Source organism: Eurosta solidaginis, unplaced genomic scaffold, assembly GCF_040869045.1.
Source record: "Eurosta solidaginis isolate ZX-2024a unplaced genomic scaffold, ASM4086904v1 ctg00000399.1, whole genome shotgun sequence".
NCBI lineage: Eukaryota > Metazoa > Arthropoda > Insecta > Diptera > Tephritidae > Eurosta > Eurosta solidaginis.
Window position 1 is genome coordinate 1081534 of NW_027136888.1, and position 23803 is coordinate 1105336.

The 23803-nt window shown below is 36.0% G+C and overlaps 1 long non-coding RNA gene across 2 annotated transcripts in view; it reads left to right on the forward strand.

Moving 5' to 3' along the window:
* LOC137235662 (uncharacterized) overlaps positions 1–23803 on the forward strand; it is a 245328-nt gene that overhangs the window by 15945 nt on the left and 205580 nt on the right. For both annotated transcript variants that reach the window (XR_010948013.1, XR_010948014.1), the window contains exon 2: positions 4816–6189. This is a non-coding gene — a long non-coding RNA (uncharacterized lncRNA). The remainder of the gene's footprint in view (positions 1–4815; positions 6190–23803) is intronic.

The window sequence follows — 23803 nt, forward strand, 5'->3', positions numbered from 1 at the left end:
TGAAGAGATTTACAAGGTATGATCGAAACAGCTGTCTCCTTGCCGTCCTGATGTCACGTTGTTTAAATGTTTCCCAAATTATAAAATAAATTATAAAATTAAAAATTGCTTCAAATAAATGTTTTCATACATTTAAAGCAATACGGGCAATACCCGCTTAACTCATGCTCTTCTTAAAACGTTTACGATAAAATTTGAAAAAACTAGAAAAAAGTTTCAAAATAAATTTCGAAAAATTGTCGGAAAATTTCAAACAAAATTTTACGTTTTCGAAAAACTTCGAAAGCTTATCGAAAAATTTCGAACAAAATTTTGGAACATATTTGATCGACAGCTGGAAAAGGAAGCACTGCCATTTTTTATTAAATTTCGCCAATTAAATACTTCCTTTTTTATTTCGATAATTTAAGAACAAATTTCTATGAACTTTGTAAGTAAAAGTATGCAAACAAATCACAAAATTATTTTAGGATTCAAGGGGTTGTGTAGCGCAATATATAGCTTCTCCAACCCAATTGTCAACCTCACCTTCGAGCGGCGAATCCCGTTTCACTAACAGACGAGGCTCTGGCGACCCCAAGCTCCTCATGGAACTTGAGGGTGGGGAGGGAGGGATGGCCTGAAGGTTTAATGTGGCCATATAAATCGTTCCCGAGATGGTCGGGCCAGCACCTTAATGGTGCTGTGTTACCGGATCGTATCGGATCTGTATCCGACAAAGGACCATCACATCGATAACACTCCCCAAAGCCTTCGGGGAGTAACCTAATCGCTACAACAACAACAACAACAACAACAACAAAATTATTTTTCCAAAAATTCGAAAAACTACAAAAAAATTTTCGGAAAAACTTTGGAGCAAATTTTTAGAGTGTTTTGATTTTTGTTTGAGTTTGCAATTTTTAGCCAAATCAATTTTAGAAAAACAAAGTACAAATTAAACGTGTCTAAAAATTGGCAATGATTTCTGACAAATTTATTTCGGAAAGGTCTTTTAGATTTTCTTGCACGAGGCGGGAGCATAGCTTTATTTTTTATAGGAAAAAACTTCGAATATTTGATTGGCAGAAGAAAAGGGAACCTTCGGGATTAGACATACAGCACTGAACACGAAAATAGCAGTGAAATTTTTTTTTTTTGCCAATTTCGGCAACTAAATTCTTTTTTGTTTATTTCGATAGTTTAAGAAAAAACTTCTATGAATTTTGTTACTGAAAACTCCTTCAAAAACGTTCGGAAAATATTTCGAAAAATTCCGAATTGCAAATGTAAAATCCGAACATGTCATTTAGAGTGTTTTGATTTTTTTGAGTTTTAAATTTTTTAGCCGAATCAATTCCGACAAAGCATAAATTAAACGTCTCTCAAAATTCGCAATGAGTTTTGACATATTTTTTTCGTTGTTTCAGATTTTCTTCCACGATGCGGAAGCATAGCTTTATTTTTTTATAAGGAAAAGTTTCGAATATTTGATCGCAGTGACATTTTTGCTTATCAAATTTCGCCAATTTAATTTGTTTTTTATTTCCATAATTTAAAAAAAAATATCTATGAATTTTGTAACTTAAAGTGTGCAAAAAATCTTAAAAATATTTTCGAAAATATTCGAAAAACTTTTCAAAAAAATTCCAAAAAAAATGTTTTAATTTGGAAAAAAATTCGAAATACTTTCGAAAAAACGTTTACGAAATTTTCGAAAGTTTAAAACTTTGTGAATTTTTTTGTGTATGCAGTTTTATTGTGCCACCAGTTTTAGTCAGAAAAAGGACAAGTTGAACGTGTCTCAAAATTCGCAATAATTTTTGACAATTTTGTTTTATAAATTTTTTTATTTTTTCATAAATTTATTTTAGATTTCATAAACTGATTTATTCATGTCATAGCTTTATTTTTTATATGGAAAAATTTTGAAATTTTTGTAAAACTTTTTCGTATTTTCGAAATTTTTTAAAATGTTTTTAAGTCTGGTTTGCATGGTTTCTGTTACGAAATTACTATATATTTTTTTTAATCGTAATAAAAAAGGAACTTAACTGACGAAATTTTAGAAAATTGGACTCTGGTTTTTTGTGTTCGCTGCCGAACTTATAATTGTAAATTTAAAGAAACAATTACCACAATTAATTTTCAATAAAAAATACTCACCTAAAATGAGAAAAACATTTCTTAAAAAAAATTATTTAAGTAGAAAAATTTTTTATTTATTATTTCTGTACGAATGTTTGTGGTTGAAATACTTAACAATTGGATCGATTTTGTCAGTGTGTTTAAGGGATTTGGATTGAAAATTTGGTCTGCTTTCTTTCTTGTCTTTCCGAAAAGTGAACCATTCCAAATTAAAATAATTTGTCGTGAGAGGTAAAGGGGTACTTCATTGACTAGCTTTTTATTTGGAAACAAAAAATCTAATTTCTGGAGCGATTTCCTTGAAATTCGGTACATGTGTGCTTTTACTTTTACTAACCTAATTTTTCAGAAGCTTTTTATACCGGAAAAAGAACTTGAAAGGAAGAGGGAATGAGAGAGGGAGTTGTAGTTGATGTGGGACTACGACTGAAAGTGGGAATAGGAAGTTAAGCGGGACTAGGACAGGGTGCAGGAGTAGGAATCGGAGTGGGATTCATAGTAAGATTTGGAATGGAAATGGGAGTAGGAGTGAGAGTGGGAGTTGGAGTGAGAGTGGAAATAGCAGTGGCAGTGGGACTGGGAGTTAGCTTTGTGATAAGAGCATTCGACTTTTTAGGGTTTTTAGAAAAATTATTTCAATTTTTAAAAAAATTACACCAATACACAAAGAAAAACCAATTATGAATGAAAGGTTTAAAAAAAATTACTAGACAAGATCAAAGGAAGGATTCCTATGGCGAAATATAACATACTAAATTTCCTTATTTTATTAGCTGTTTTCCTCGTTTTTACTATGCGCGCATGCATAAGCAGTTAGTAGCTCCAGGGGACATTATAACGAAGCTGTTCCCTGCCCCGATGCATTTAAATAATACTGGGGTATACTCGCCGTGTACATCCAATCATTAAATTACCCTGCAAAAATCGCTGGGTCATGTGGTCCACTGGAGTACTTACCATTATACTCCACTGTAATGCAACAATGGACCAACTCATGTTTGTACACGAATATATTGTAAGCCGATCGTTTTTAACGATTGTAAACAACACTACACGATGTTTATTGGACTGTGGGTACTCCATGGATTACTCTGATGTAATGCGGAGCTAGAGTATATGATCCAGCCCTAGGACATCACGATTTTAATTGGACCATATTTTTTGTATGAATTGTGGTTAAATTTGGAGCACTCGGTTGGTCCATAGCGAGTACTCCATACATGCATGCATGGAGTACTCGCGATTTTTGCAGGGTAATTTCTCATAAAATGCTTCCATTTCGCGAGTGCCTTAGTAACTGTTCTGGATAACAGAGTGGCCGGCTAGATAACGACCCACCCGTGTCCTGTTAATGTTCTGTAAGCCCGTGACGGGGTATCTCCGTCGACGCCATGTGTGCTTAATTACGCATTGGTTAGTCAAGTTGGGTAACGGTCCGCCTATGTCCCTTAGTGGTTAGTCTCGATGTACGTTGGTGACGCTCTGACAGTTTGCTGTTTCACTTCACTGTTACCGCTCTGTTATTTTGTTGTTAGCGTTATCGTTGCTATGCTGACGCTCTACCGCTGTTGGCTCTCTGTCGCAGTGTGGAATATCGTCGTTGGCGCTCTACCCCTGTCTGGACTCTGCTACAGGCGTTCTGCCGCTACGGGGACTGTCGCTGTTGGCGCTATATCGCTGTATTGGCCATAGGTTGAACTGGCCGGTCCATGAGGATCTCACATAGACTGATTGAGTCCGTAGTGTATTAGCCATAGTGTCTGGCACTCTGTTGCTATGTATACTGCTGTAGTTGGCGCTCTGCTGCTATTGTTCTGTCGTAGTAAGTACTCTGCCACTATTGGGGATTTATCGATTTATAGACTGCCACTCTGAGCGCTCTTTCGCTGTGCTGCGCGCTGGTGATGTTGTGGTTTGGCGAAGCGTGGCCTTAAGTGTGAAAAACCATTAGCAACCAAGTGCTGCACAGTTCACGTCTGCTCTGGTGATGTCTCAAATTGCTTAAAACCTACGAATGTACAGAGCGTAAACTGGGCGCAGAAAACTAATAGCACCAAAGTACTGATCAGTTTACGTCCTCTCTAAAAGGTGATATCTCGCGTTGTGTAAAACCCATGTAAGCGCTAACACTCTTCGGCTTTGTTCAGTTTTCTACCACAGCTTCATGCTGACTGACTGTTTTCTTGCTGTTGCGCTCGTGTTATACTTGATGTGTCTCATGTCGCCAGCTCATAGGATGGTGGTTGGCTTAATTTGTCGTGTTTGTTAGATTGATGTTTGAGTTAGCTGATGTGTGTCGGTGTTGCCACGATTACCTAAGTAGCTTGGTGTTTTGAGCTATAGCGGCGGTATTGCCATGACTTGCTGGGTTGTGCATATTTAAGTTGGCTATAGCTATGATCGCTGTGTGGACTAGTTGTGTTATGTAAATTTATGTCGAAGTTGTGTGCTGTGTTTGTGGTGCTCACCAAATTTAGATGTAATACTTGTTGCACACAACATGCTCAAAACAAAGAGATCACTCCAAACCGTAGAAAGAGGATCAAGCTGGGCTTTTATTGCGAATTCCTTTGCGACTAATCACAGAATCATTCTAGACTAATCACACTTCTTGTACGGTCACAAAAACTGACTTGCAATGTATTTAGTGATGTACTTGGTAATAATAATTTATTAATTTAATTTCAGGAAACTAGTTTAACTGACTGGAAAGAAAATGAGATATGTCGACAACAAAAACATATTATAAAAGCAAGCTCAAAAATTGCTTATAGGAAAATTCATTTGCACTAAGTCTTAAATACTTGCGACTTAGTTAAAATTAAAAATTAAAATGAAATAAAATTAAAGTCAAGGCTTAATTTTAATATTGAAATAAAGGAATGTAAAAAAAAAACAAATACAAATTTAATTAATTTCCACAGTAAAAAGTGAAACGAAGTCACGAAGAAAAAAAAAAGCGTGATTATGCAACAACAAAGGGGATCAACAATTACAAACTTTTTGCTGAGTTGTTTGCAATAATTATTTGGTTTGCATATTAAAAACATTTATTTTATAAAAGCTTACGGTAAATGCACTTGTAAGCGAAATAAACAGGCATACAAACGAGAAATATTTACAACAACAAAATCTGGGCCAATTCAATAAGTTACACCCTAGAGGCTTAGAATGCTATAGAGTAAAAATAATTTTATGTGTATGTATATGTGTGTGTATGAAATGAAAAAAATTGTAAACAAAAGAAATTACAATTAAAAAAGTTATAAAACACAAAGTGAAAAATAATAAATTACAACAACAAAGAAGAAATTAAAAAAAGAGAGAGTGAAGTAATGCAAATAGCTGTAAAACGTTAAAACGAGCGAAAAAAGTAGGCCAACTGCCAATAAAAAAACATAAATTAATAAAAGCTTTGAGTGCAAACAAGTTTATATAAATTACTGAAAAGAAAAAAAGAAAAAAAATCAATACAAGCACCAAATGCTAATAATAAATATCAATAAAATTAAAAAACACATATGCGCGTTAAAAATGGGTTCATTAAGAACTGCAAAAAAATGTAATTAATTGCAATGACGAACAAGTGAAAGAAGAAAGTGAAACAAATTTTAAATTCCATAATCAAACAAACGCAATGTAAATATTATACAAAAAAAAAAAAGCTCTACTCCCTTTCAGCTAATCAATTGCTATAAAGCACTACTAAACGCTTCTAAAGTCGAAAGTTAAATAAGCTATACTCAACTAAAAAATCAACTTTGCAAAGTGCTCTATGCTAACAATACAGACTACGTAGACAGAACCCCACTTTCATCTAGAAATCCCAGGCCTGTACGTACTTGCAGGCATTCACAACGCAAAGTGTACTCAAACTCTCTATACAATACATATGCAAAGCACAAAAGTAAAATATACTGAAAAAAAATTTTTATTATTGCTTACTTCACCGCGCTCAACAACGGCAACTCGTACAGCAACACAGTTTTCCTACGTGGGCTAACTGACTGCAACTCTGCTTTTATGTATGGAATAAAACGCAAACGATGATTTTTCAAAAAGGTAGGTTAATCATAGATTAAAATGCATTTATTGCGCATATTTATCAAGAAACAATGGCAACGCTCGTTTACATATATGCAATGTGCATTTATTGTAGCGCCTGCTGATAGGCAATGTGTATGCATGACTGTGGCTGGGTAGTGATAGAACTTTTAGAAAAAGTATCGATAACGGTACTTGTAGAAAATACTCGTATCAAAGTATCGATGCTAGTACTCATACTCAGTATTAGGTATCGAGTATACTCGATCCAAGTGAGTACTTCGGAGTTTTTAAAAGAAGTGAAGAAACTTTTTTTTTTAAATGAGATTGTATGTTTTTATTTTAATGGAAAACCAGTAGGGAAGTTTAAGTTTGAGACCGGACATTATATACGAATTTGTGTGCTCTTACATATTGTAACGAATTTAGGGAATTTCTGATATTTGTATTATGGTCTTTATTTAGTCTACTTTGGGAGTAGTACTTCACAATTGTACTTCACAACTGCTTTTATAATCTCGGTTTTCTCGTTCGCCAATTCTTATAAGGTCTAGTCGTTTCACGATCATGTATATTTGTAGTTTATGCTTTTCTTCTAGCCATATGCGTATATGTGTGAGAGACTACTTCTTCTCTTAGCTGATGGCTACATATGTGTTTGTGAGATATTCTTCGTCGCCTTCTATGTACGTATGTGTTGCTTGCCTTATTGTGTACATGTACATAAGAGTGGCTGCCTTCTGTTTTTGTTGTTGTGATTATTTACTAACAGCATAGTGATGTTAATATTCGTCACAATATATTTTAGGGTTACATTTGAAGATAAACGTCTCGAATATTAAAATGATTTAAAAGATTCTCGATCGACTTATGGCGTTAAAAAAAAAGATTGTTTAGATACAATTTTTTTTCTCTAAAAAGTCTCGTCCCTCGACAGTGGTTTGGCAAGCACTGCGAGTGTATCACTCCCATGAAAGGCTGTATGTAGCACGAAGCAAATTGGAGTGGGTCCCAATCTCTTCGGAGGTAAATCGCGTCAAATCGCGTCAAGTATTTTTTATACTCAGCTGAGCAGAGCTCACAGAGTATATTATTTTTGTTCGCATAAAAGCGTTGTTAGAGGCGTTGTTTCCAAATTGCACGCAGCAAGCAGCAAATACATTATGAATGACGGGGTTGATTCTGGATAAGTAAAAGTTTAGCCTGTAACAGTATCCAGTTCAAATTTGAGCTGGAGTGAAGCGCGTCCCCCTAGAGAGATCGCTTTCCTATTCTTCGAGCTCAGGGTTTTAGCTTTAAGAACGGGATTCCTGGCATAAAGGTCCGACATCTTTCTGAAGATATCACTGAGCAGCTTTTTGTGTTCTTCTTCTACATACGGCTTAAATATCAGGTGCCGTATGTCCTCATAATGCTTGCTGAGATGACTTCTTAAGACCCGAGGGGCGGAGTCCTTTAATTAGATGTCTGCTGTTGGGATGCCCAGGTTTCTGGGTATTCAACAGAAACTGTTTGTTCAGTACTTCATTTCTCGCCCTAATGGGGAGTACTCTCCCCTCACTATGTAGGTGGTGCTCTGGGGGATATAAGAAGACAGCCCGCATAGATTCTGAGAGCTGTGTTTTAACAGGCCTGTATTTTCTTACAGTGAGTAACCTTTAGACTCGGCGAACATATCGTAGACGCATAGCATGCCAGCATACGGCTAATTGCTTTGTAGATGTAAATGAGCGTCTCTTTACCCCAAGTGCTGCCGGCAAGAAGTTTGAGGATTTTGTTACGGCTCTAGATTCTAGGTACACTTTCAGAGTAGAATAAAAAGCTCTACTGCATGACAAGTTGAAATGTATTGAAATTTTAATGAGTTAGCAGCTTTTCATAATTTTATTGGAGTTAGTGACTCTAGACAATGAATACATACTCTTACCACCATATGCAGAAAACGTCTCCCATTCCACCTTATCAAAAAGACGGGTTAGGTTAAATGTAGGGCTTTTACCGTATCGTCGACGATCTAAATTTATGCTTAAGTTATGGTGTCAAAGCCGAGGTCTATGCCATATACAGAGCAGCAAAGCTGCTTCAAGATAGTGCGGTCTCCGACACCGACGTAACGATCTTTGTTGACAGCCAAGCCGCCTTAAGGGCATTAGAGTCCAACATGATAAAATCGGATATCGTGCGGAGGTGTAGAGCCTCCCTGGCTTCTAGAAGTCACCTCAATGTCTCCTTTTGCTGGGTCCCTGGGCACAGCGGCATCGAGGAGAATTAACTCGCGGATGAGATGGCTAGGAAAGGTTCCGATTTAGACATAAGTCAGGCGGACAGCTCCGTTTGACCGCCGCTGAGTTATCTACTGGGGAGAATCGAGGAATATGAGAACAGGGCAACGGACTTACTATGGACCAAATGAGTTGACTGCGAAGTCTCAAAGTCCTTATGGCCATGCGTGGATAGGAAAGGACCCAGCTTCCATCCCAAACTGAACAAATCTGCGGTGAGGGTACTTACGGGTGTCATCATAGGTCATTGTGCTATAGCACCAATGCTCCGACGGTGGCAAATACCAACAAGCTCCCTCTGGAGAAGCTGTCAGGATGAGGGGGAAGAGGAGTCGATCTACCACTTTCTCTGCCGATGTCCGGCGCTTTAAAGAAGATGGCTCAGATTTCTGGGCACTCGGTTATTCGACAGCCTGGCAGAGGTTGAGAACGTGGACATCTCGCTTCTTCTGGTTTCATCAGGGAAAGCAAGTGGTTCGTTGAGGACCACTAGGAGGTAATGAGGTTAAACGAATGTGCCGCCACCCTGCACTTACTGAGTGCACTCATAATGGACAAAATTGTCTCCGAATGGAAGTGTGGGTAATACCCACGTACGCCTTCTTAACCTAACTTAACTTATGGTGTTAATGAACTGACCTTTGTTGATCTTAAACATGTAGATAATCGGTACTGGGTAAAGTATTGGGGAAAAGTATCGAGCAAAGTATCGATACTTTACTCAGTACTTGGAAAAAAGCATCGAGTACAAAATACTCGAGTATTTATTTGGAAAAGTATCGATATTACTCACTCAGTACTCGTATCGTTCTATCACTACGACTGATATGCATATAGTAGCAGCGCTGCGGTTAGTATTTTATACGTTAAGTTGTTGATTTTTTTCGCTCTCGTTTAAAATGGATATTGAAAAGTGATTTATATATATGCAGCGCTAGCAGAAGAATAATTAAGCCTTTAGTATTACTTTTGAAATTATTTACAATTACTTGAAGTAGGCGCATTTGTTTCAGCAAAAGTGTGTCTCTCATGTGCGCCGTTATGGGTTGCGGGGAGTTGAAGCTTTAAACTATTGAATTTTATAGATTTTAAGGGGTTTTCATCAATAATTGCGGATTAAAAAAAGAAATAATGAAAATAATTATGATACTTAAATACAAAAATTTATAATTATGGCAAGAAACTTTTTAAACATATTGGCATGGGTTTTCTATACGAACTTCAATTTTAATTTCCTAAACTTCAATTGACATTTCCTGGACTACAAATAGAAATTCTGAACTTCAATCTTGATGTTCTGAACCTCAGTTTTAATTTTTTGAACTTAAATTGAAAATTCTGAATTTCAGTTGTAACTTTCTGAACTTCAATTGCACCTTCCTGAACTAAAAAAAAATGAAAAGGGTGTAGTTTTTAACCGGAACATTTCGTCACTAGTTACTGACTTACTTACTGGGTATATGTAAACGCGTGTAAGAATTTTCGCAATATAATTTATGTCAGCTCTTAAAATATATTTTTTCCCTTTATCATCTGATTTACTTCTCTTTCTTGTCGTATTTTTCCTCTTACCAGTTAACTTTTTTCTTTTTACGTTATTTCTTGTCTCCATGATTTTTGTAGGTTTTTTAAATATTTTGCCTCTTTCGATTTTCCAATAAATTATTTCAGATTTGGTTTTTTTTTTTTGCTTAATTAAATTTTTCACATTCATATTTGTTATTTTCATGCCATCATTGTTTTCGCATTTATTTAAATATTTTACTTTCTTGTTTTCCACTCTTTGTGTGCATTCATTTAAATAAAACTCTTCGTAAGAAACATGAGGATATTAAAATTATGAATTAAAGTGTGGGTAATAGTGATGTGTGGTTTCAACAATTTAATGAACCGTTAATAATTCATAAATTATTCACCAAATATTTATACTTGTTCCCTATACGGTCTTGAAATCATATCGAAAAGATATCTTATTATTAACGAATACAACTCGCACATAATTAGGTAATAACGCTAAAATTATGTGGAAACGAATTCCTTAATTTTCCCGGTATACTCCAAATTAGAAATGATCACAATAAGACCCCGAAGCAATCCAAATTATATCGCCGTAGTCTTGCAACAAATTCAATGATTCAAAAAATATGCAAAATAATACCCTTATGATCTTGAAATACTGCCGAAATATTTCCGAAAACAAACACGAGGCACCTTCGCAATGATCTCGAAGTAGAAGATTGTCAAAGCAATCTAGAAATTACACTGAAATTAATTTCAAAATGATAATGGAGTAGTCCAAATGTTATCACACTATGGTCTTGTAATACTCCCTAAAAACATTTCGTAATAATCACGACCCTACAGTCCGTAAATTATCTCGAACTAACAATCCAACCATCTGGGAAAAAAATTCCGATATTATCCCATAATAGTACAGTTTTGAAACGATATCAATAACACCCGAAAAAATCCAGTTATTACACCGACTCAGTGCTGCAATCATAAAAAATAATCCGAAAAAATACCCAAATATACATAAAAGATCTTGAAATAGTGCTTCAATGCTTCCAAAAGCAATTTCGAAACACACCCGAAATGAACTTGAAATTTTGCTGAAAACAATTCTGAAGCAGTCCATCAATTTCGCCGAAATAAAATTCCGAATTTATCCCAGACTACTCTAGACTACGTCATGGAACAGTCTTGGAATGATCCCAAAAAGATCGCAAAATTATCAGCAGCCTGTTCCGAAATAATCCTGAAAAAAATTTACCAAATTTTCCGAAAGAGTTTTAAAATTATACCAAAAGATCCTGTAAACATTCAGAAAACTAAACCTGCAAAGTTCTGGAATGATTGAAATGATTTTGAAAACGAGAGCAAACCTCACTTAGTTCCGAAGTGATATCGACTAAATCCTGAAATCAACCGACAGTATCCCCAACTAAACCGTCTACGATGATCTTAAAGTTCATATGAAATGTCTGTACTCCCACAAACCGTCAGCCATTACAGATCTGCTACCATATTTTTGCTCTTCAAAACATCACAACCATAGTCTCAAAACGGTGGCAGTTCGTATCCGAGCGAAATCTACATGCTCTAACTCATCCCGAATCATAGAACTTCAGCTGTGATAGGTATACTTGATTTGTGATACGTTATGTAACAATCCTCGCAAGGATGATTTCAGTGGTTTCGAATATAAAATCAACTACTGAGTGAAATTTAGAATTTCTTAAAATTTAATTTTTTAAGTCACCAAATAAGTACACAAAATCGTTTTAACCTCGGTTGAGCAGAGCGCACAGAGTATATTAACTTTGATTGGATAGCGGTTGGTTGTACAGATATAAAGGAATCGAGATAGATATAGAATTCCATATCTCAAAATCATCAGTATCCAAAAAAAATTTGATTGAGCCGTGTGCGTCCGTCCGTTAACACGATAACTTGAGTAAATTTTGAAGTATCTTGATAAAATTTGGTATGTAGGTTCTTGGGCACTCATATCAGATCGCTATTTAAAATGAACAATATCGTACTAAACCACGCCCACTTTTTCGGTATCGAAAATTTCGAAAAACTGAAAAGGTGCGATAACCCATTACCAAAGACGGATAAAGCGATGAAACTTGGTAAGTGAGTTGAACTTATGACGCAGAATAGAAATTAGTAAAATTTTGGACAAGGGGCGTGGCACCGCCCACTTCTAAAACAAGGTAATTTAAAAGTTTTGAAAGCTGTAATTTGGTAGTCGTTGAAGATATCATAATTAAATTTGGCAGGAATGTTACTACTATTACTATATGTATGCTTAATAAAAATTAGCAAAATCGAAGAACGACCACGCCCACTTTAAAAAGAAAATTGTTTAAGTCAAATTTTAACAAAAACTATAATATCTTTACAGTATATAAGTAAATTATGTCAACATTCAACTCCAGTAATGATCTTTATTTACAAAAATAAAAGAAAATTTCAAAATGGGCGTGGCTTCGCCCTTTTCATTTCATTTGTCTAGGGCACCTTAAATGCCATAAGTCGAACAAAAATTTACTAATCCTTGTGAAATTTGGTAGGGGCTTAGATTCCAGGACGATAACTGCTTTCTCTGAAAAAGGCAAAATCGGTTGAAGCCACGCCCAGTTTTCATACACAGTCGACCGTCTGTCCTTCCGCTCGGCCGTTAACACGATAACTTGAGCAAAAATCGATATATCTTTACTAAACTTAGTTCACGTACTTATCTGAATTCACTTTGTATTGGTATAAAAAACGGCGTAAATCCGACTATGACCACGCCCACTTTTCCAAATCGAGAATTGCGAAAAATTACAAAAAATGCCATAATTCTATACCAAAACGAAAAAAGGGATGAAACATGGTAATTGGATTGGTTTATTGACATATATATATAAATAAAATAGCGGTACCCGACAGATGATGTTCTGGGTCACCCTGGTCCACATTTTGTTCGATATCTCGAAAACGCCTTCACATATACAACTACCACCACTCCCTTTTAAAACCCTTTATTCCTTTAATTTGATACCCATATTGTACAAACACATTCTAGAGTCACCCCTAGTCCACCTATAGAACTAAGGCCCACTCCTTTTTAAAATACTCATTAACACCTTTCATTTGATACCCATATCGTACAAAAAAATTCTAGAGTCAGCCCTGGTCCACCTTTATGGCGATATCCCTAAATGGGGTCCACCTATAGAATTATGGCCCAGTCCCTCTTTAAATACTCTTTAATACCTTCAATTTGATACACATGTCATACAAACACGTTCCAGGGTTACCCTAGGTTCATTTTCCTACATGGTGATTTTCCCTTATTTTGTCTCCATAGCTGTCAATTGAGTATGTAATGTTCGGTTACACCCGAATTTAGCCTTCTTTACTTGTTAATATCTATTTTCTAAAGTTTTTTCATATGTGTTAATTTTTTTTTTAAATAAAGTGTCGTTTCTCCTGCTTATTTAAAAATGCATGCATTTTCACTTACCCAATCTTTTTAACGCTGTTTATTAGATTTGTAATGCGTTGAGCCCTTTTCGAAAATTTAACATTCAATATGAAGAAGAAATAGCGGCCGATGTTGAGCTCATCATCCAGATTTTTATCAATTCCTTTTTTATCCAATACTTTCTCACATTTCAGCTTAAATTTTTGAGCAATCAGAAACTATTTCGACGTTACTTTAGGAATTATCGCGAAACCGCTTTGGAAACTATTAACGAGTCAACTCAGAACTGTTTCGCGACCGGCTAGGTATTTATTTGGGCAATATTTATGGAATATTCGTTTCGGGACTACTTTGGACTAATTTTGGGATGTATACGAAAACAGATAAAAAGTGAGTGAAGGGAATGATTCCAAAAGCAATTGCGAAATGATCCCAAAGTGATTCCGAAATTGTCCCGTAGTGAAAGTAGTCTCTCGATTGATCACAAAACTACAAAATCTGAACCCCAGTCCTAAGTAGTTAAGGACCTAACCAGCACTGCGCACTTAAGGAAAGTTATAACGAGTAGAAAAACTCTTTCTCTAATTCACTTAGAGAAGTTCCTTTGTGCTTGTATGCAGTCGGCTCATTAAAGTAGCCGGTACCGTTTCTCTGTTTTTATGTATCAACAGATTTTATATAGGATAGAGTCGAGCAAGCAATTAATTGCCAACTACATTATTGATGGCCTACCTATGAAAATGCATGAATGTAATTATGGAAAAAAATGTTTCATACTCAATTGAAGTTGTACTGGTAATTATGTTTAAAAGTCAAATATTAAATTTTATTAAGTTAAGTGTGCTTAAATTGGGTCTATATTTGGTGAAGTATTATGAGTATGAGTTGCTGCAGAATCACCGCATTTTAACAAACGAGTCAAATTGAGTTGTACATATACTTCTATCCAGAAGTATTTTCTTTCCTGACCAGTATGTTCTTGATGCACTCGACTGATGGAGATTTTCAATGCTCACTGCGAGGGCTACCACTAAAACCTTACCTCCAACCCATGGCCCGCGGAATTCGCCATACCTGGGAAAGCGTTAAGCATAATTTCTGGAAAGGATGCGTTATACGTGAGGTCTACGACTACTCTCATTCATAAAAACGTTAAGGGCTGCAATGCTTCTGTAAATTACAGATAGTGAGTTTTCAATAGCTAATGTTTCGAGGGTTAAGTGACTCGTTGGTCATAAGTACTAAGTCAATGACATAAACGAATGTTGAAAAACTTTGGCTAAATCGAGATAAACCAGTTTGATCGTATGGATCTTAGTCGAACTGAAATCAAGAAAAGCCCTTTCCCAAGGTTAAAAAAAAGAAGCCGACCTCACTCTTAAAATTTTAGATGAAACCGTTGACATGAAAATAAAATGTAAATAAATGCACGACGCGATAGCCTCCGAAAATATTTTAAGCTGAGCTCCTCCAATTGACATAAATATGTAAGATTTAAGATATAAGATATAAAATACAAGATATAAGCTATAAGATACAGGATATAAAAAAGAAGTTATAAAATATAAGATGATATATAAAAGATATAAGATATTTGGTTTAAGATATAAGATGTAAGGTGAAATATATAAGATATAAGGTACAAGATATTAGATACTAGATATAAGACATTAGATATAAGATAAAATATATAAGATACATGATATAAGAAATAAGATATAAGTTGAGATAAATAAGATATAAGAAATTCGGTTTAAGATATAAAGTGTAAGATATAAGATATGAGATATAAGATATCTGATGTAAGATATAAGATACAAAATATAATACTCTTATTATAAGATATAAGATGTAGGATATAAGATATATAACATAAAGTACAAATTTAAAAATAAGATATTAATTATAAGATGTGGAGGAGGATGTTTGAGCATCGAATTCACACACGAGATGCTTACTGCTTGAAAAAAAATCGAAAGTTAATTGACATGCTTTGCTGAATCGACGTTGCAGCGCTCACATAACATTTAGGCGGCCGACGAATAATATACCGAAGCTGTAAGAAGCTCCGGAGTACCTCCCTGCTCTGAACTTTTCTTTGGTTTGCGATAGCTTGCACTTAAAATCGACATTGATCGTTCAAAGCTTTTGTTAAAGCTACTCACGTAATAACGAAACTTGTTTAAATTATTTTCTTTCTACTTTCTTATCTCATTCTTGTCGTTTTTTCGAAATTAGGGACTTCTGTTTCAAATATTATTTCCAACATTTATTTGCATATTACTCAACCAAGATTTTTAAAATCATAAGAACATTCATGAATAATGTATAAACACATACATATATCCATAATCAGTCAAAATTTTTCCAAATGAAAGGGAAAAATCTTTCAAATGTATTCAAAAAAAACTAAGTCAACAAGTCAGCTTAGTCGGATGTTGTTATTTTTGTGAGTGACATATGTCGCTGTCACTTGTGAAGTATCCTTTTAGGGCTTTTCACATACATATATGAACAACGGTAAAATGGCATAATAAATTCATACATAAATCTAATAAGTTAAGTGCACAGGATTTTAAAAGTAAATAAAAAAGCAGCAACCAGTTTAGGTTTTTTTCTTGGAAAATTTAAAAAAAACTTAACTGTGTTTAGGAAATAAATTGCATACTTTTGGGAGTTAGAAGTAAGCTTTTGCTTAACAGAATTTAGCTGAGGTAGATGCGGAAGAAATAACATCATGTTAAAAAAAAATGTAAGGCGCGATAACCTCCGAAGGGGTCTAAGGCCGAGCTACTATTCCAATTTGCGTCGTGCTCCTCTTGATTTTCCCTACAAATTAGCCGGACGTGACCTACATGTTTTATGCCTTTCATTGCAGAAATACATCCGGAGCGCTTGCCAAACACTGCCGAGGGGCGACTCCGCTTAGAAATATTTTCTAATTGAAAAACCTTATTTCTAAAATTTTGATATTGCTTTGCCCGGGGTGTGAGTCCAGGGCATCCTGTGTGGTAGGCGGAGCACGCTACCATCACACCACGGTGGTCGCATCATGTTAAAATCAACAATATTTTCAGAATATTCCAAAGTCCCTCTTAAGCCTTGAAGTTTTTGGTATACAGGATGACCCATGCAGCACATCTTTTTTTACAATTTGGTAAAAAAAGGTCAAGTATAACATATATAATAAATGTTTCATACATTGAGAAGAAGTAGCATACGAATCATTTGCGCAGCCCAAAAGACTTGAAGGCGTAGCTCAAAATACCAGTTTTTAATAATCAAACATTGTTTGGTGCAAAAATCAGGTTTTGTGTACAAAAAATCGGTATTCCAGCGTGTTTTTGACCTTCGAGTTAGCAGTAGCTACCTCTAAATTGCTTTGCGTCATATTTCGCATCTGCTTATTTTAAGTCAGGCATGCTTAACCAACGAACCGATATCATTTCGTTACGATAATTAACGTTAATAAAAGAAACAAAGTCATTTTGTTTCGTTTATTAACGTTAAGAACGTCAAATTAACGAAATGATTTTGTTTCGTTTTCTGTCATATCAAAACGAAATCAAATCGTTTATGTTGATTATTAATTTCAAGCTATGCTGGCAAAGCTGATTGATGGCGGAGTCATTAAAGGTGAAAGCATTAGCCAAGCTGATTGCAACTTTTCTCATGAATTTTGACAGCACGAACATTTTTCAGAGTATTTTTAACATTACCACCAATGAATTACACAAACAAATTACATGGAGTTTGTGTGTGTATGTTCCCTCGCTGTTACCACCTTACGGCTTCACCATGGCTATAGCTTTGCAAGCACAATCCAAACATAAAGTATCACGTTTTTGTTAACGTTTTTAACGTTAACGAAGGCTTTTCGTTTCGGTTAAAAACGAGATACAATTTATCTTGATAATTTCTGTATCGATAATATTTCGAAGTGTTTCAACGGAAAGGGTGGACATTTTTTGATAAACAATCAGCTAAACGTTAAGGTGCATCCCTGTTTTAAGTCGATTTTTATTAGCAACCTAAACGTAACTTGACATACATAGATAACAATCCTAGCTCTTTACCTTAAAGAAAAGATTCTGCACCAGGATATCAGCTAATGCTGCTTACTCTACCAAATTGTTTGTTCTCCAATGTATTCGTATTTGATGAAGTTTTTCAAAAGCATTATTAACGCTATACGCTGATAGACGTTTTTTCTTTCGATATCATGAGGATATACCATATGATACACAGCAAATGAAGCGAAATGTTTTTAAATCTGATTTATATAATGCATTAATACCCCCTTGTTTGCTCTGTTATCGCAGACCAATGTCGATATCAACGCTATAATCCCGAAAACTTATTAAGACATCGGGTAGAATTGGCGCCCGAGAAGGAATGTACTTCTTCACAAGAAGCGCATTTCGTTGCGTAATTTTAGGAGCTGTGCTATAAGAACAAAGCATAAAAAATACAAAAACAAATTTTAAGTCTAAGTAAAACATAAAGTACAAAAAAGTAAAGAAAGTAAAAACCACTGAAAGAAGGATCAAATACTAAGAAAAACAACAAACTGCTAAATTTAAGTCGGATGCCTATAATTGCTCAGCTGTCTAAAAATATGCCACGATATACAATATAAAACATTCTAAGGTATGGTTGATGCCAAATATATCTTTCTTCACTCCTAATTTTTTTTATTCCTTACCTCTTACAAAAACATTACTTTCTTTGCCACACATCCAATACAGCCATGCAATGCTCTCAAATAGACACTTGTCTTCAGTTTAGTACGCTTAGTGCTCTACGGGAAAATTCTCTGCCAGCGCCAACAATGATGGCAACCCTCAGACACATTGTACACATGTGCCTTAGTGCAAAAGTGCTAAACTGCCACACATTGTTGTTACTACAAAGTTGGCCTGAAAGATAAAAATTTGTATGTGCATGTGTGTTTGTGCTAAATGAGGGGGAGAGGGCCGGGTAAAGTGGTGTTCAATTTGGAGGAGGGGAAATATTGCTGGTACGTTTTTTGCTATCATAAGTAATACAGCAGTTGTCTGCATATGTTAAAGAATTCTTTATTTTTTCTTAGCATGAAAGTTGACGAATTCCTATAGACATCTAAGCTTCAGACCTAGCGACGCTAGAAGGTACATAGTGATTAAAAGCAGTCTGATCTCCCATTAAAATTTTTGACACATTCAGTCATTGTCATGTACGATTCTTGTGGACAGACTTGAACCCCGGAGTAAAGTCTAAGCACTGACAAAAATAAAAATAAAAAAGTGCAATTTTAATGTTATCTTTAGATGATCCATTTAGCAGAGTACTTAGCTAGCCGGACCCCTGCGTACCGATTATATATGGCTCAATAAGTGTGCCAGCCATTTCTCTAGGAAGATGCAAGTTTTCTTGGGTTATTAATTTTCCTTAACCCTACAAGTTCCAAGATATAAATTACAAGATACATGATAAAAGATGTAAGATATAAGATAAAAATATAACGTTTAAGATGCAAGATATAAGATATAATATATGAGATACAAGATATAAGATATAAGATATACGATATAAGACATATATAATTCGGTCACAATTCACTTGTGCCTTGCTACAAGGAGAAAGGATGTTCAGCTGCTCGTAAGATTAATTTAAGCTATAAACTAATAAAATTGAGATTAGAAATTGCGCTTGAGTGCTCAAGCAAGATTTTTTTCTAGCGCTTGTCAACACTGATGGAATTTTAATAGACTTCCAAGTGGCAGAACTGCCGCTAAAGATCTTGGCGAATTATGGCGTAATAAATGTGTGTGAAATGCGTGGGAAGTCAGGTTGTGGATCATGCTACCGAAGTCGATCCGATTCCTTTGGGCTAAATCACATGCATAGTAATATGAGCGAGCTCTCGTCACAAGGAAGAACAAGATCTTTTTTATCCAGCCTACACACAATACGGGTTAATCGTGACTGTGATAAGTACTTCGACATACCTAAACTTCACAGCCTGCTTGTGTATAACATAGCGAATAAGGCCTGTGTTTGGTTGTTCTACAGTTCTATGACGACTAAATAAAAGCTTTCTGTAAGGTTGGTGGATTGAATGTACTATATGGTGCATATGTTGATTCTTTTCTCTTGTCTCCGTGGGAATAGGGGTGACCCTAAAGTGGACTATTGTGAACCAGCTTCTGCTTTGGCAGTTAGTTCACCACATTTATTGACACCAATTTGGGAGCCTATATTTAATACTCAAAAATCGATTCAAGTAGAAAAAGGCTATGTCAGAGCCACCGCTTGTCATATGTGGAAGTTCTACCGACCAATATGTTTAACAAAGCTCTGTACTGTGGTTGACGTGTTGACTTGGACTCTTCCATGGAAACCCACGCGGTTTCAAGAACAATATTGTGCACTGATTCTCTTAACTTCAGAGATTGAAAATAGCTTCGACTCCTATACTTGCATTTATAAATAGTCGTCAATTCAAATAGATGGTTTATTAAAGCTTACGAAGGAAAAAGGGCCAGGAAACGCCGCTTTAGGAATAATAACTTTCTTCATCTGGAAGCAGTAGTTACAGTACCTTGTCCTTCCTTAACTTGTATAAAATAAGTGCTAAAATGTTTCTCTATGAATCTTACGTAGCTCCATACTAGCCTTTGTCTTACAATAGTATTCCAAATGTAGGATGGAGCCTTATATGCCTCAACCACTCTTTCCATATAATCGATTCAGATGGGTTGTATATGTCCTATACCCACACATAGATGACTGTGTTTATACACATCAATAATTTCTCTACAAATCTAAGCGCGTTGAAAGCGTCTGATGTGGTCTCTCAATTTTGCCTTGATATTTTTTACGGCCGCAAAATTTACATTATTTCACGTTACTTTGTTCTAACCTCTTTGAAGTTATACACACCCTCGTGTACTACTTTTTCTTTATTTCTTTGTAAGGGCGCTTCAGGCGTATCTACGACGAATTATTTTACCCGCGTTCCTACCAAACATACAACTTGTTTTCATTAAATTCTTCTCTCCTTTCCTTTTTTGTGTTTTTTTTTCTTTAGCTCATATTTCTTGTATGTTATGTTCTTTTATTTCTTATTTTTATAAAACTCCACTCAAATGTTTGTTTGCCCTTTTTTCATGCTCTTTGCTTAGATTGAAGTTATTTCCCCTCACATCGTATACTTTTAGGCGCTGTTTTTGCACACATTTTTGTTTCCCAGATTTGTCGTTGTTATTTCCATTATTTTCATTGACATTCAAGCGAAACCTTATAAGAGCCTTTTTAACAACTATAGGTTGCTATATCATTTAAGTGGGGTTAGTAGTTAGGTTAGTGACCTTATAATTGAGGATGTTACAAAATCCCTACGTATTGACATAACAGTAATGAAAGCTGAAACTTCAATGCATACTCTAAACTAGAGATTACAGTAACCGATTGCCCAGCACATAGCAAGGCTTTCTCACCGAAATATGCTTATCTTTTTAGTTTTTTCTCACTAAGTACCACCTTGCCAGCTTTTCTCAAAATTGAAGATGTCTTCAACAAGGTTTACACGGAAGCCATCTGCAGGGAACTTGTACGACATGAAACCCAAGACCTTATAGTTGCTTGGATCAATTCTATGGATAGGAATAGGGTCTCTACCGCGACTTTAGGAGCTGGCTCACCTTTTAAAATGGCTACCAGAGGCAAAGCTCGGGGCTGAATGCTGGCGGTAGCATAGTTAACGAAATTCAAGAAATCTTTACAGCAAGAGAAATCGAAGGTAGTCGCATACGCCGACGATTTAGTGATTTTGATCCAGGCAACTTCCTGCCAACAACTAACGAGCTCATGGAAACAGCACTTTGTGACATTTTGCGATGGGCAGGGCAAACGAAGCTAGGGATAAACCCAAAAAAAAAATTAAGAAAAACAAAAAGCCAATCCTTTAACTTAACGAGGCTAAACGGCAAAAGGATAAATCTCTTGTCTCAGACCAAATATCTTGGCATGGTAATCGACTCCAAATTAAACTGAAAAAGGAAACTTCAGGTGAGATTAAAGAAAGTTCTGGCAGGATACTACACCTGCAAACGGGATTTTTGGGAGGAGCTGAGGACTTACACTGCTATCATTCATGACATCTACAGCACCGTCATTTGAATAATACTATCGTATGAAGCTCTTTTCTTGTGGGGGGTGCTGGACAAAAAGAGCAATCAACATATAGTTGCGAAGGTGCAAAGGCTAGAATGCCTGCGAATGTCAGGCGCAGTGTGCAGCGCACCTCAGGAATGGACAAACGTTGTTTTTAACCAGATTCCTCAACAAGTGTTCGTGCGGAGATAGGACGCAAGAAATCTCTAAGACCATGAAAATACCACGTACAAAAATAAATCGAATACTCTTACGCGACGATATTAGATTGAATAATATGTAACGCAGAAGAATAAATGGAATCACAACTAACGTCGTCTAACACAGACCATATCCTTCCAGGTGTCCAACATACGATATCCTTCAAGCAAGGAATGGTGGGAAGATCTAGACAGTAGAAGAGGCATTACAATATACATTGGAGCTAGAATGTACCCAAAGCCTCTGCAGGTAAATAAATCGCACTGACTTCCTGACTCATGTAGTGTCTTCCGCGCAGCAGTCTATGTCATAGAGAGAGCTGCCAGACTACTCAAGGATAGTACGGTGCCATACATCAATGTAAAGATCTTAGTGACTAAGATGGATATCGTGCGGAGGTGTCGAGCCTCGTTAGCGTCCATAAGTCGGCTCAATCTCTGCCTTTGCCTGGCTCCAGCGGCACAACGATATTGAAGGAAATGAGTTTGCAGATGAAACGGTCAGGAAAGGTTCTGTAATGAACATAAGTAGGCCGGACAGCTCCGCACGGCCATAGCTAACTCCTGAGTAAAATCGTAGAATATGATATTATGGCAAAAGATTCGCTGTGGGCTACCGTGCTGATTGCAAAGTATCAAGTTCCTTACAGCCTTGTTCTAATAGGGAAGAAACAAGCTTTCTTTTCAATTTGAACAAATCAGAAGTGGCAATATTTACGTGTGTCATCACAGGTCCTTGTGATATTGCATCAATGCTTCGACAGTGGCGCATTCCAGCAAACTCCCTCTGCAGAAGATGTCAGGATATGGGGGAAGAAAAGTCGATTCATGACTTTCTCTGCTGATGTTCCCCACTGCAAACAAGACGGTTCAGGTTTAAGGGCGCACGATTTTTCGATGTTCTGGCAGAGGTTTGTAAGGTGGATCTTTCACTCCTTCTTGGGTTCATCAGAGAAAGCAAGTGAAGTTCTTAAGTCTACTGGAAAAAAATCTGGTTGGACGAATATGGCGCCACCCGGAACTCAATGAGGACACAATGTACAAAAATGTTTTCGAGTGGAAGTGTGGGAAATTCCTTGGTTTCTATTCGTTTTGAGATCACTTTGAGACTGTTTTGGTAAATTGTCAAAAAGTTATCGATTTTTCATCAAAAAAATATAAATTCGTTGTTGAAGATTTATTGATTTATGATCAAAAATATATCGAACCGTTTTCAATTTGTTAGCAAAGAAGTATCGATTTATTATTGAAAATCTATTAAATTTTTATCCATAAAATATCGCCTCCTTATCGATTTCTTATCAAGAATATATCGAAAAACTATCTATTCGTTATCGAAAAAATCATTGTTTATCAAAAAAATATCGACTTGTAATGAAAAATATATCGAAGAGTTATCGGTTTATAGGAAAAACTCTTTTTCTAAACAAATTTGGCTACATCGTTGATTCGTGCAGCTCGAGCCCTCGCACAATTCCGGATTCGAACGCTTTTGAGGCAGCTATACTATAAACAAAGACCATTATGAAGTCGAAAAGGCTAGCTGCTCTTTCTATAGAAAAAACCTCCGATTGGAAGACACTATAATTAGGAGAACAATAAAACAAACAGACTCGTAGAAACTCCTTGAATAGTTGCGACAAGTTGTTCTTTACCTGTTTAATTAAACATTTTTTTTAGTTTTGTGGAAGGAGGAAATGTTTATGCTCGGATGGGACCATTTTAAGCCTCACAGAGCGACTCAGAGTGCAGAACTTCCATCTTCCTTGAAGAACTACCCCCAAAACCTAACCTCCCACAGCCCATACTTGTGACCGCATTTAGCATTACTTCGGGTACGAGTGCGTGCTACGTGTGTCTACTCTTACGCTAATGAGCTAGGCAATGATCTTCTCGCCTCGTGATAAATATGTATATGCTTCACATATAATTAGAACGTATCCCATCTGTTGCTTCATCAGGTCATGTAATGGATGACAAGGCTCGGGGATAGGTTGTTAAGTATATATTCG